Source organism: Pleurodeles waltl, chromosome 7 (assembly GCF_031143425.1).
Source record: "Pleurodeles waltl isolate 20211129_DDA chromosome 7, aPleWal1.hap1.20221129, whole genome shotgun sequence".
In the NCBI taxonomy this organism is placed as follows: Eukaryota; Metazoa; Chordata; class Amphibia; order Caudata; family Salamandridae; genus Pleurodeles; species Pleurodeles waltl.
Window position 1 is genome coordinate 1,411,174,180 of NC_090446.1, and position 12,751 is coordinate 1,411,186,930.

Here is a 12,751-nt window from a genome sequence, read left to right on the forward strand (position 1 = left end):
TGATACCAAACTTCTCAGTTTTCAGTGTAGCCATTATGGTGCTGTGGAGTTCGTGCAAAACAGACTCCCAGACCATATACTCTTATGGCTACCCTGCACTTACAATGTCTAAGGTTTTGTTTAGACACTGTAGGGGTACCATGCTCATGCACTGGTACCCTCACCTATGGTATAGTGCACCCTGCCTTAGGGCTGTAAGGCCTGCTAGAGGGGTGACTGACCTATACTTGCATAGGCAGTGAGAGGCTGGCATGGCACCCTGAGGGGAGTGCCATGTCGACTTACTCGTTTTGTTCTCACTAGCACACACAAGCTGGCAAGCAGTGTGTCTGTGCTGAGTGAGAGGTCTCCAGGGTGGCATAAGACATGCTGCAGCCCTTAGAGACCTTCCTTGGCATCAGGGCCCTTGGTACTAGAAGTACCAGTTACAAGGGACTTATCTGGGTGCCAGGGTCTGCCAATTGTGGATACAAAAGTACAGGTTAGGGAAAGAACACTGGTGCTGGGGCCTGGTTAGCAGGCCTCAGCACACTTTCAATTGTAAACGTAGCATCAGCAAAGGCAAAAAGTCAGGGGGTAACCATGCCAAGGAGGCATTTCCTTACACAACCCCCCCCCCCCAAACGAAAGAGGATGAGACTAACCTTTCCCAAGAGAGTCTTCATTTTCTAAGTGGAAGAACCTGGAAAGGCCATCTGCATTGGCATGGGCAGTCCCAGGTCTGTGTTCCACTATAAAGTCCATTCCCTGTAGGGAGATGGACCACCTCAACAGTTTTGGATTTTCACCTTTCATTTGCATCAGCCATTTGAGAGGTCTGTGGTCAGTTTGAACTAGGAAGGGAGTCCCAAAGAGGTATGGTCTCAGCTTCTTCAGGGACCAAACCACAACAAAGGCCTCCCTCTCAATGGCACTCCAACGCTGCTCCCTGGGGAGTAACCTCCTGCTAATGAAAGCAACAGGCTGGTCAAGGCCATCATCATTTGTTTGGGACAAAACTGCCCCTATCCCATGTTCAGAGGCATCTGTCTGCACAATGAACTGCTTAGAATAATCTGGAGCTTTTAGAACTGGTGCTGAGCACATTGCTTGTTTCAGGGTGTCAAAGGCCTGTTGGCATTCTACAGTCCAGTTCACTTTCTTGGGCATTTTCTTGGAGGTGAGTTCAGTGAGGGCTGTCACAATGGATCCATATCCCTTCACAAACCTCCTGTAATACCCAGTCAAGCCAAGGAATGCCCTGACTTGAGTCTGGGTTTTTGGAGCTACCCAGTCCAGAATAGTCTGGATCTTGGGTTGAAGTGGCTGAACTTGGCCTCCACCTACAAGGTGGCCCAAGTAAACCACAGTTCCCTGCCCTATCTGGCATTTGGATGCCTTGATAGAGAGGCCTGCAGATTGCAGAGCCTTCCAAACCTTCTTCAGGTGGACCAGGTGATCCTGCCAGGTGGAGCTAAAGACAGCAATATCATCAAGATAAGCTGTGCTAAAGGACTCCAAACCAGCAAGGACTTGATTCACCAACCTTTGGAAGGTGGCAGGGGCATTCTTTAAACCAAAGGGCATAACAGTAAACTGATAATGCCCATCAGGTGTGGAGAATGCGGTTTCCTCTTTTGCTCCAGGTGCCATTTTTATTTGCCAGTACCCTGCTGTCAGGTCAAAGGTACTTAAGAATTTGGCAGCACCTAATTTGTCTATGAGCTCATCAGCTCTAGGAATTGGATGGGCGTCTGTCTTGGTGACCGAGTTGAGCCCTCTGTAGTCCACACAAAACCTCATCTCTTTCTTTCCATCTTTGGTGTGAGGTATGGGGACTAAGACCACTGGGCTAGCCCAGGGGCTGTCAGAGCGCTCAATTACTCCCAATTCCAGCATCTTGTGGACTTCCACCTTGATGCTTTCCTTAACATGGTCAGACTGTCTAAAACTTTTGTTTTTGACAGGCATGCTGTCTCCTGTGTCCACATCATGGGTACACAGGTGTGTCTGACCAGGGGTTAGGGAGAAGAGTTCAGGAAACTGTTGTAGGACTCTCCTACAATCAGCTTGCTGTTGGCCAGAGAGGGTGTCTGAGTAGATCACTCCATCTACTGAGCCATCTTTTGGGTCTGATGACAGAAGATCAGGGAGAGGTTCACTCTCTGCCTCCTGATCCTCATCTGTTACCATCAACAGATTTACATCAGCCCTGTCATGGAAGAGCTTAAGGCGGTTCACATGGATCACCCTCTTGGGGCTCCTGCTTGTGCCCAGGTCCACCAGGTAGGTGACCTGACTCTTCCTTTCTAGCACTGGGTAAGGGCCACTCCATTTGTCCTGAAGTGCCCTGGGAGCCACAGGCTCCAGAACCCAGACTTTCTGCCCTGGTTGGAACTCAACCATTGCAGCCTTTTGGTCATACCAAAACTTCTGGAGCTGTTGGCTGGCCTCAAGGTTTTTGCTTGCCTTTTCCATGTACTCTGCCATTCTAGAGCGAAGGCCAAGTACATAGTCCACTATGTCTTGTTTAGGCTCATGAAGAGGTCTCTCCCAGCCTTCTTTAACAAGAGCAAGTGGTCCCCTTACAGGGTGACCAAACAGAAGTTCAAAGGGTGAGAATCCTACTCCCTTCTGTGGCACCTCTCTGTAAGCGAAAAGCAGACATGGCAAGAGGACATCCCATCTCCTTTTGAGCTTTTCTGGGAGCCCCATGATCATGCCTTTTAATGTCTTGTTGAATCTCTCAACTAAGCCATTAGTTTGTGGATGGTATGGTGTAGTGAATTTGTAAGTCAGCCCACACTCATTCCACATGTGTTTTAGGTATGCTGACATGAAGTTGGTACCTCTGTCAGACACCACCTCCTTAGGGAAACCCACTCTGGTAAAGATACCAATGAGGGCCTTGGCTACTGCAGGGGCAGTAGTCGACCTAAGGGGGATAGCTTCAGGATACCTAGTAGCATGATCCACTACTACTAGGATATACATATTTCCTGAGGCTGTGGGAGGTTCTAGTGGACCAAATATGTCCACACCCACTCTTTCAAAGGGGACCCCCACCACTGGAAGTGGAATGAGGGGGGCCTTTGGATGCCCACCTGTCTTACCACTGGCTTGACAGGTGGGGCAGGAGAGGCAAAACTCCTTAACCTTGTGGGACATATTGGGCCAGTAGAAGTGGTTGACTAACCTCTCCCTCGTCTTGGTTTGTCCCAAATGCCCAGCAAGGGGAATATCATGGGCTAAGGTCAGAATAAACTCTCTGAACGACTGAGGCACTACCACTCTCCTAGTGGCACCAGGTTTGGGGTCTCTGGCCTCAGTGTACAGGAGTCCATCTTCCCAATAGACCCTATGTGTTCCATTTTTCTTGCCCTTGGACTCTTCAGCAGCTTGCTGCCTAAGGCCTTCAAGAGAGGGACAGGTTTCTTGTCCCTTACACAGCTCCTCCCTTGAGGGTCCCACTGGGCCTAAGAGCTCAACCTGATAAGGTTCAAGCTCCAAAGGCTCAGTTCCCTCAGAGGGCAGAACTTCTTCCTGAGAAGAGAGGTTCTCTTTTTCTGACTGTGTTGCAGTTGGTTTCCCAACTGACTTTCCTTTTCTCTTGGTAGGCTGGGCCTTTCTTCCAGACTCCAGCTCTACTTTTTCACCCTGTGCCTTGCATTGTGCTCTTGTTTTTACACACACCAGTTCAGGGATACCCAGCATGGCTGCATGGGTTTTTAGTTCTACCTCAGCCCATGCTGAGGACTCCAGGTCATTTCCAAGCAGACAGTCTACTGGGATGTTTGAGGAGACCACCACCTGTTTCAGGCCATTGACCCCTCCCCATTCTAAAGTTACCATTGCCATGGGATGTGCTTTAGTCTGATTGTCAGCGTTGGTGACTGTATAGGTTTTTCCAGTCAGGTATTGGCCAGGGGAAACCAGTTTCTCTGTCACCATGGTGACACTGGCACCTGTATCCCTCAGGCCCTCTACACTTGTACCATTAATAAAGAGCTGCTGCCTGTATTTTTGCATGTTAGGCGGCCAGGCAGCTAGTGTGGCTAAATCCACCCCACCCTCAGAGACTAGAGTAGCTTCAGTGTGGACCCTGATTTGCTCTGGGCACACTGTTGATCCCACTTGGAGACTAGCCATTCCAGTGTTACCTGGATTGGAGTTTGGAGTGGAACCTTTCTTGGGACAGGCCTTGTCTCCAGTTTGGTGTCCAGGCTGATTACAGCTACGACACCAGGCCTTTTTGGGATCAAAGTTTTTACCCTTGTACCCAGGATTGTTTTGTGAAGAGGCTCTGGGCCCCCCCTCCTGTGCAGGTTTTTGGGGGCCTGTAGAAGACTCTTTACTATTTTTATTTTTGGCTGTCTCACCACCTTTCCCCTGGGGAGGTTTTGTGACCCCTTTCTTTTGGTCACCCCCTGTGGAAGTTTTGGACACCCTAGTCTTGACCCAATGGTCCGCCTTCTTTCCCAATTCTTGGGGAGAAATTGGTCCTAGGTCTACCAGATGCTGATGCAGTTTGTCATTGAAACAATTACTTAACAGGTGTTCTTTCACAAATAAATTGTACAGCCCATCATAATTACTTACACCACTGCCTTGAATCCAACCATCTAGTGTTTTTACTGAGTAGTCTACAAAGTCAACCCAGGTCTGGCTCGAGGATTTTTGAGCCCCCCTGAATCTAATCCTATACTCCTCAGTGGAGAATCCAAAGCCCTCAATCAGGGTACCCTTCATCAGGTCATAAGATTCTGCATCTTTTCCAGAGAGTGTGAGGAGTCTATCCCTACACTTTCCTGTGAACATTTCCCAAAGGAGAGCACCCCAGTGAGATCTGTTCACTTTTCTGGTTACACAAGCCCTCTCAAAAGCTGTGAACCATTTGGTGATGTCATCACCATCTTCATATTTAGTTACAATCCCTTTAGGGATTTTCAACATGTCAGGAGAATCTCGGACCCTATTTATGTTGCTGCCACCATTGATGGGTCCTAGGCCCATCTCTTGCCTTTCCCTTTCTATGGCTAGGATCTGTCTTTCCAAAGCCAATCTTTTGGCCATCCTGGCTAACTGGATGTCCTCTTCACTGGAGTTATCCTCGGTGATTTCAGAGTTGTTGGCTCCTCCTGTGAGGGAACCAGCATCTCTGACTATTATTTGTGGAGTCAGGGCTTGAGAGGCCCTGTTCTCCCTAAATAGGACTGGTAGGGGGGAATTTTCCTCCAAGTCACTATCTTCATCCTCTGTGTTGCCATCCTCAGAGGGGTTGGCCTTTTCAAACTCTGCCAACAGCTCCTGGAGCTGTAGTTTGGAAGGTCTGGGGCCCATTACTATTTTCTTTATTTTACAGAGTGACCTTAGCTCCCTCATCTTAAGATGGAGGTAAGGTGTGGTGTCGAGTTCCACCACATTCACATCTGTGCTAGACATTATGCTTCTAAAAGTTGGAATACTTTTTAAGAAACTAAAACTGGTTCTAGAATCTAATTCAAACTTTTAAACTCTAAAAGAAATGCTAACAGGGACTAACACAAGGCCCTAGCAGGACTTTAAAGAATTTAGAAAACTTTTCAAATTGCAAAAATCAATGTCTAATGACAATTTTGGAATTTGTTGTGTGATCAGGTATTGGCTGAGTAGTCCAGCAAATGCAAAGTCTTGTACCTCACCGCTGATCCACCAATGTAGGAAGTTGGCTCTGTATGTGCTATTTCAAAGTAAGGAATAGCATGCACACAGTCCAAGGGTTCCCCTTAGAGGTAAAATAGTGGTAAAAATAGATAATACTAATGCTCTATTTTGTGGTAGTGTGGTCGAGCAGTAGGCTTATCCAAGGAGTAGTGTTAAGCATTTGTTGTACATACACATAGACAATAAATGAGGTACACACACTCAGAGACAAATCCAGCCAATAGGTTTTGTTATAGAAAAATATATTTTCTTAGTTTATTTTAAGAACCACAGGTTCAAATTTAACATGTAATATCTTGTTTGAAAGGTATTGCAGGTAAGTACATTAGGAACTTTGAATCATTTCAATTGCATGTATACTTTTCAAGTTATTCACAAATAGCCATTTAAAAAGTGGACACAGTGCAATTTTCACAGTTCCTGGGGGAGGTAAGTTTTTGTTAGTTTTACCAGGTAAGTACGACACTTACAGGGTTCAGTTCTTGGTCCAAGGTAGCCCACCGTTGGGGGTTCAGAGCAACCCCAAAGTTACCACACCAGCAGCTCAGGGCCGGTCAGGTGCAGAGTTCAAAGTGGTGCCCAAAACGCATAGGCTTCAATGGAGAGAAGGGGGTGCCCCGGTTCCAGTCTGCCAGCAGGTAAGTACCCGCGTCTTCGGAGGGCAGACCAGGGGGGTTTTGTAGGGCACCGGGGGGGACACAAGCCCACACAGAAATTTCACCCTCAGCGGCGCGGGGGCGGCCGGGTGCAGTGTTAGAACAAGCGTCGGGTTCGCAATGGAAGTCAATGAGAGATCAAGGGATCTCTTCAGCGCTGCAGGCAGGCAAGGGGGGGCTTCCTTGGGGAAACCTCCACTTGGGCAAGGGAGAGGGACTCCTGGGGGTCACTTCTGCAGTGAAAGTCCGGTCCTTCAGTTCCTGGGGGCTGCGGGTGCAGGGTCTTTTCCAGGCGTCGGGACTTAGGTTTCAGAGAGTCGCGGTCAGGGGAAGCCTCGGGATTCCCTCTGCAGGCGGCGCTGTGGGGGCTCAGGGGGGACAGGTTTTGGTACTCACAGTCGTAGAGTAGTCCGGGGGTCCTCCCTGAGGTGTTGGTTCTCCACCAGCCGAGTCGGGGTCGCCGGGTGCAGTGTTGCAAGTCTCACGCTTCTTGCGGGGAGATTGCAGGGATCTTTAAAGCTGCTCCTTTGGATAAAGTTGCAGTCTTTTTGGAGCAGGTCCGCTGTCCTCGGGAGTTTCTTGTCGTCGTCGAAGTAGGGCAGTCCTCAGAGGATTCAGAGGTCGCTGGTCCCTTTGGAAGGCGTCGCTGGAGCAGAGTTCTTTGGAAGGCAGGAGACAGGCCGGTGAGTTTCTGGAGCCAAGGCAGTTGTTGTCTTCTGGTCTTCCTCTGCAGGGGTTTTCAGCTAGGCAGTCCTTCTTCTTGTTGCAGGAATCTAATTTTTCTAGGGTTCAGGGTAGCCCTTAAATACTAAATTTAAGGGCGTGTTTAGGTCTGGGGGGTTAGTAGCCAATGGCTACTAGCCCTGAGGGTGGGTACACCCTCTTTGTGCCTCCTCCCAAGGGGAGGGGGTCACAATCCTAACCCTATTGGGGGAATCCTCCATCTGCAAGATGGAGGATTTCTAAAAGTTAGAGTCACCTCAGCTCAGGACACCTTAGGGGCTGTCCTGACTGGCCAGTGACTCCTCCTTGTTGCTTTCTTTGTTCCCTCCAGCCTTGCCGCCAAAAGTGGGGGCCGTGGCCGGAGGGGGCGGGCAACTCCACTAAGCTGGAGTGCCCTGCTGGGCTGTGACAAAGGGGTGAGCCTTTGAGGCTCACCGCCAGGTGTTACAGCTCCTGCCTGGGGGAGGTGTTAGCATCTCCACCCAGTGCAGGCTTTGTTACTGGCCTCAGAGTGACAAAGGCACTCTCCCCATGGGGCCAGCAACATGTCTCTAGTGTGGCAGGCTGCTGGAACCAGTCAGCCTACACAGATAGTCGGTTAAGTTTCAGGGGGCACCTCTAAGGTGCCCTCTGGGGTGTATTTTGCAATAAAATGTACACTGGCATCAGTGTGCATTTATTGTGCTGAGAAGTTTGATACCAAACTTCTCAGTTTTCAGTGTAGCCATTATGGTGCTGTGGAGTTCGTGCAAAACAGACTCCCAGACCATATACTCTTATGGCTACCCTGCACTTACAATGTCTAAGGTTTTGTTTAGACACTGTAGGGGTACCATGCTCATGCACTGGTACCCTCACCTATGGTATAGTGCACCCTGCCTTAGGGCTGTAAGGCCTGCTGGAGGGGTGACTGACCTATACTTGCATAGGCAGTGAGAGGCTGGCATGGCACCCTGAGGGGAGTGCCATGTCGACTTACTCGTTTTGTTCTCACTAGCACACACAAGCTGGCAAGCAGTGTGTCTGTGCTGAGTGAGAGGTCTCCAGGGTGGCATAAGACATGCTGCAGCCCTTAGAGACCTTCCTTGGCATCAGGGCCCTTGGTACTAGAAGTACCAGTTACAAGGGACTTATCTGGGTGCCAGGGTCTGCCAATTGTGGATACAAAAGTACAGGTTAGGGAAAGAACACTGGTGCTGGGGCCTTGTTAGCAGGCCTCAGCACACTTTCAATTGTAAACATAGCATCAGCAAAGGCAAAAAGTCAGGGGGTAACCATGCCAAGGAGGCATTTCCTTACAGAAGTCATGTTCTGTGTTCTGATTAGGACTAACTCGATCCATATGAATGAAGGGAAGGATTTGAGGGTGAGATGGACTACTAAGAGCTCGAGGTAGCTGATGCAATGTTCCTGTTGATTTGGGGCCCTGTACTGTAATCAGACTGAGATTTGTCCCTCCAGACGGCTTAAGAAAACAGCTGTGGTAATTGTGAATTGAAGAATGGATTCTAGAAAAAGCCTACTGTGTAACAGATTGTTGCTGTTCCACCACTACAGAAAGGGTGTAAGCTGGCCTTTACCAACACTAAATCCGCAACTGTCATCACTGTGCAGAGGCACTGTTGTACAGGACAATAAACCTTCATACATCTACAACACTGGTACCTGCATACTAGAGAAAGAACCTGCATGAGGAAGAAAACTGAAGAGAAACTAAGAGTAAAAAAATATATATATACTGAAGAAACTTAAAGTAAAGATGTGGAAGCTTGAAGTGTAGAGGAATGCCCTGGAAACCCCACAACACCTGCAAAAAAACCTGCAACATTCAACAGCCTGCGGTTCCTCTAATGTAAAGGGCGTTTAAACGAAATAATGCCAATGTAAACTGATTTATTGGGACATTTGTGCCAACAATAGTAAAGTTGCCATATTTAGCATCTCGTAGGTTTGATATACATTCCGGAGGAGAATGAAGCCGGTAGCACCGATGCATGAAAAAATGACAGGAATGCAGCAAGCAATGCGAACATGCTGGTAGTGCTGGTGATCAAAAATAAACGTACGCAGCAAGATATGCAAGTAAACTGGCAGTGTGTGTAATCAAGTTACTTTAGGGCTGCAGTGAAGCTTTATTGGATGTACACTGAATGGGCAACTACTACTGAAGACTACCAGCCTAAGTCCAAGTTCAGAGAGAGTTCCCCAGTGTAGTGTTTATCGTTAGTAGAGCGAGGATATGGATGCAGCATTTTAAATTAACCGCAAGGCTGGCATGCACTGTTGCTGAGAAAACAGATATAATTGTATACCAGTAAGTCCACAGCACAAGAGCAGAAGGAGAAACTTAAAGAGTGCAAGGAACTCATGTGTAGCCTACGAGGTGACGTCACAGGCAGGAAGACTAGGACACTTAAAGAATTACAGTGTAAGATGGCTGGTGAAAATTATCACACGTGCTGTACAGAAATTAGATTGTAGCGGGGACGCACTTTAGCACTCACCCGGGAACTTGGCAAAAGCAATACGGAACCGCATTTGAAGAAGAATTGACATCTGGTGCTCAAACCATTAGAGGACACGTACACCCTGATTAATAAAAATAAAAAAACGTTTCTTCGAGCACCACTTCTTTTAAGAAAGTAAGGAATTTTTTTTAATCAGGGTGCAGGAGATCACCATGGCAGTTTATGGGAAAATTATTTTAAAAAAAAATAACTTCAGTTCTATTGAACTCTATGTCACACAAGATTTTCAACCATCTGACTGGATATTTCACTATGCTTCAGAAAAAACTGATGAAGTGTCTCCAGATATCCGAGGTTCGAGAGGAATTTTGGGTGAGAGGTCACTCACCGAGGACTTGAAAGTGTTATTTTGTGGTTATAGTCTTGTGCCATCTAGTATGGTTTGCCATGTCAGCATTTGTCCGACAGCCGTTTTCAATTTGCTGCAAAGCTGTAATTTATTTATGCCATGATGACTTTGCTGCCCAAGTATATTTTTATTAGTGCCATGTTGAACTTTCTGCCTACCTATATTTTTATTTATGTCTTGCTGAACTTGCTGCATAAGTGTATGTTTATCTATGCCATGCTAAATGTGTTGCCCAAATGTATTTTTTGCTGTACTATGCCATGCTTGATTTAGGGTATGTGGTCTTTTACCCCTGATCATGTAAGGTGTGTGGCATACATTGATGCAGAATGGTGTTGAGTGTTAAGGGTAGTGTTGTGGCGTTTTGTACCTCATTGTTATGCTTTTGGGGTCAGGAACTGTGGTGTTACATTGCAGAGTTGAGCATCCTAGTGCTGTGTTGCAGAGTTGAGCATCCTAGTGCTGTGTTGCAGAGTTGAGCATCCTAGTGCTGTGTTGCAGAGTTGAGCATCCTAGTGTTGCGCTGCAGGGTCATGTACCCTAGTGTTGCATTGCAGAGTGGTTTAACCTAGTTGTTGCGCTGCAGGGCCGTGCAGCCTAGTTGTTGCGCTGCAGGGCCGTGCAGCCTAGTTGTTGCGCTGCAGGGCCGTGCAGCCTAGTTGTTGCGCTGCAGGGCCGTGCAGCCTAGTTGTTGCGCTGCAGGGCCGTGCAGCCTAGTTGTTGCGCTGCAGGGCCGTGCAGCCTAGTTGTTGCGCTGCAGGGCCGTGCAGCCTAGTTGTTGCGCTTCAGGGCCGTGCAGCCTAGTGTTGCATTACAGGGCCGTGTACCTTAGTGTTGCATTACAGGGCCGTGTACCCTAGTGTTGCATTACAGGGCCGTGTACCCTAGTGTTGCATTACAGGGCCGTGTACCCTAGTGTTGCATTACAGCATTACAGGGTCGTGTACAGTACTGGTGCATTGTTGAGTATGTTGCACCCTTGTTATAGTGTGCCGCAAAAGGGGATGAGTGGTGTTGTGTTGATGAGTTTGTAGCAATTCCCTGTTATAGTGTGTTGCTGACAGTGGCAAATGTGGGTGTTAGTATTCTTATGTATTTCCTTGTTACTGAGTGTGCAGAAGGAGCTGAACGTAATTGAATTGCATTATACAGTTATCACTGTATCTGGCATTTTAGGACCGTATCATTTATTTCCACCTTTAGTCCTTATTATTTACTGATTTTTTTAGTTTTAAATTTGTACTACCATCTATTGGTCTTTATGTTAAAGGACGATGTTATTTCCATAATTTGTTTTCTCCAAGGAAAGGAGATGTGTTGTGACCTGAAATGTTTCTATGCATTCTGCCTTTAGTTACTAGTTCCCTGCTGCTCAAGCAGTGTGAGTGTGATGTAATGGTATGTGGATGTGTGCGTGATGGGAATGAATGTCAGCTGGTGAGAGTGGGCTGAGCAGCAAGGATGATGCTCCTGGTGGGGCTGCTACTATTCACCATCTTACTTACATTTCCTATAGCTAAGACTAATCTACAGCAATAAACCTTCTTCATATAGTTACATCACTGGCTATCTGGATACTTGCTTACTAGTGCCCATCTTGAATTACAACAGTCTGCTTCCTCTTCCAAGGTGGAGCCTCTGCATGCTTGGGAGGCGGCCTTGTGGAGATCTTGTTGATATGGGGGATGGATAAACAGACATTTTTGACGGTCAAGGATTGGTCGCACCAAGTCGTCCAAGCCCTCCACAGAAAGCATAATCTGCGCCAATGGTTTGGGTACCAATGGGGTTTCAGATCTGACAGTGTCTTTAATGGCAATGGCTTCGGCACTGAGGGGGCTCTTTGCATCAGAGTTTATAGGGTGGCTTCAGCGCCGGTATGGAGGCATGTGAAGGTCCTTTGTGCTTGATGGCCGATGCCCATGGCTAAGAGTGATACAGGCTTCCAGGGTTTCGGTTGGTACCAACCAGTGAGAGAGAGAGATAATGAGCTCTGGAGGGCTGGGTCTTTGATAAAGGGCTTGACTCCAGACCTCCTCAAGAGCAGTGCTATGCCTCTATTCACGGCCTCTTGGACTCAAATGAAGCCTGCATATCTTTGTAGTCAGAGTCAGGGAGGAGGAGAAAATGGCCTCTGGGGTAGAGGATGGCCTGTGAGGCAGAATGCCCGAAAGGCCAGATTCCTCTCTTCAAAGCTGAGGGAAGAATATTCCCCAGAAGTGTCTGGGTGTCAGAAGCATGTTGCTGCATTTTGTGGTGTGCCCATCTCTCCAGTCAATACTGATAGATTTTCATTGTACAGTCAACCAAGGCAGGTCTCGCATCTGGTGTCCCTGTGGTCAGAGGAAAGAATGATTATACATCTGGTACTGGCTGGTCTATGGAACAATTGCATAACAGAGGGCAGTTCTTAACGGGCATCCGCTCCTTCACCCTATGAACACTGTCCACCAGAAAGCTGAAGAAGAGAGGCGGGAGACCCTGAAGGCGGCAGAGGCCCTGGTATTCAGAAGTTGATGGCAGATTGGTCTCTGGAAGACGTTCTTCCAAAGGGAAGATGAAGAAGGATGTTTCTTCCAAATCTGGGTGGGTCCCAATAAAAGCACAAATACATTATTGAGCTCGGGGCCCTGGCCGTGCATTTTTTAATACAAATGCGAAGAAAGAAAAAAAAAAAAACTTAACACGTAGTCTGTGCCCATATGCACAGCCAGGCAAGGGAGGAGCCACTATATTTCTTGTGACTCAAAAAACTTCTTTGAAGAAAAACTTGCAAACATCCGAGCCCAAAATTAGATGGCAGACATATACAG

At 47.7% G+C, this 12,751-nt stretch overlaps 1 protein-coding gene across 4 annotated transcripts in view; it reads right to left on the reverse strand.

Moving 5' to 3' along the window:
• LOC138246420 (beta-1,4-galactosyltransferase 3-like) overlaps positions 1 to 12,751 on the reverse strand; it is a 204,244-nt gene that overhangs the window by 120,141 nt on the left and 71,352 nt on the right. The window lies entirely within an intron of this gene.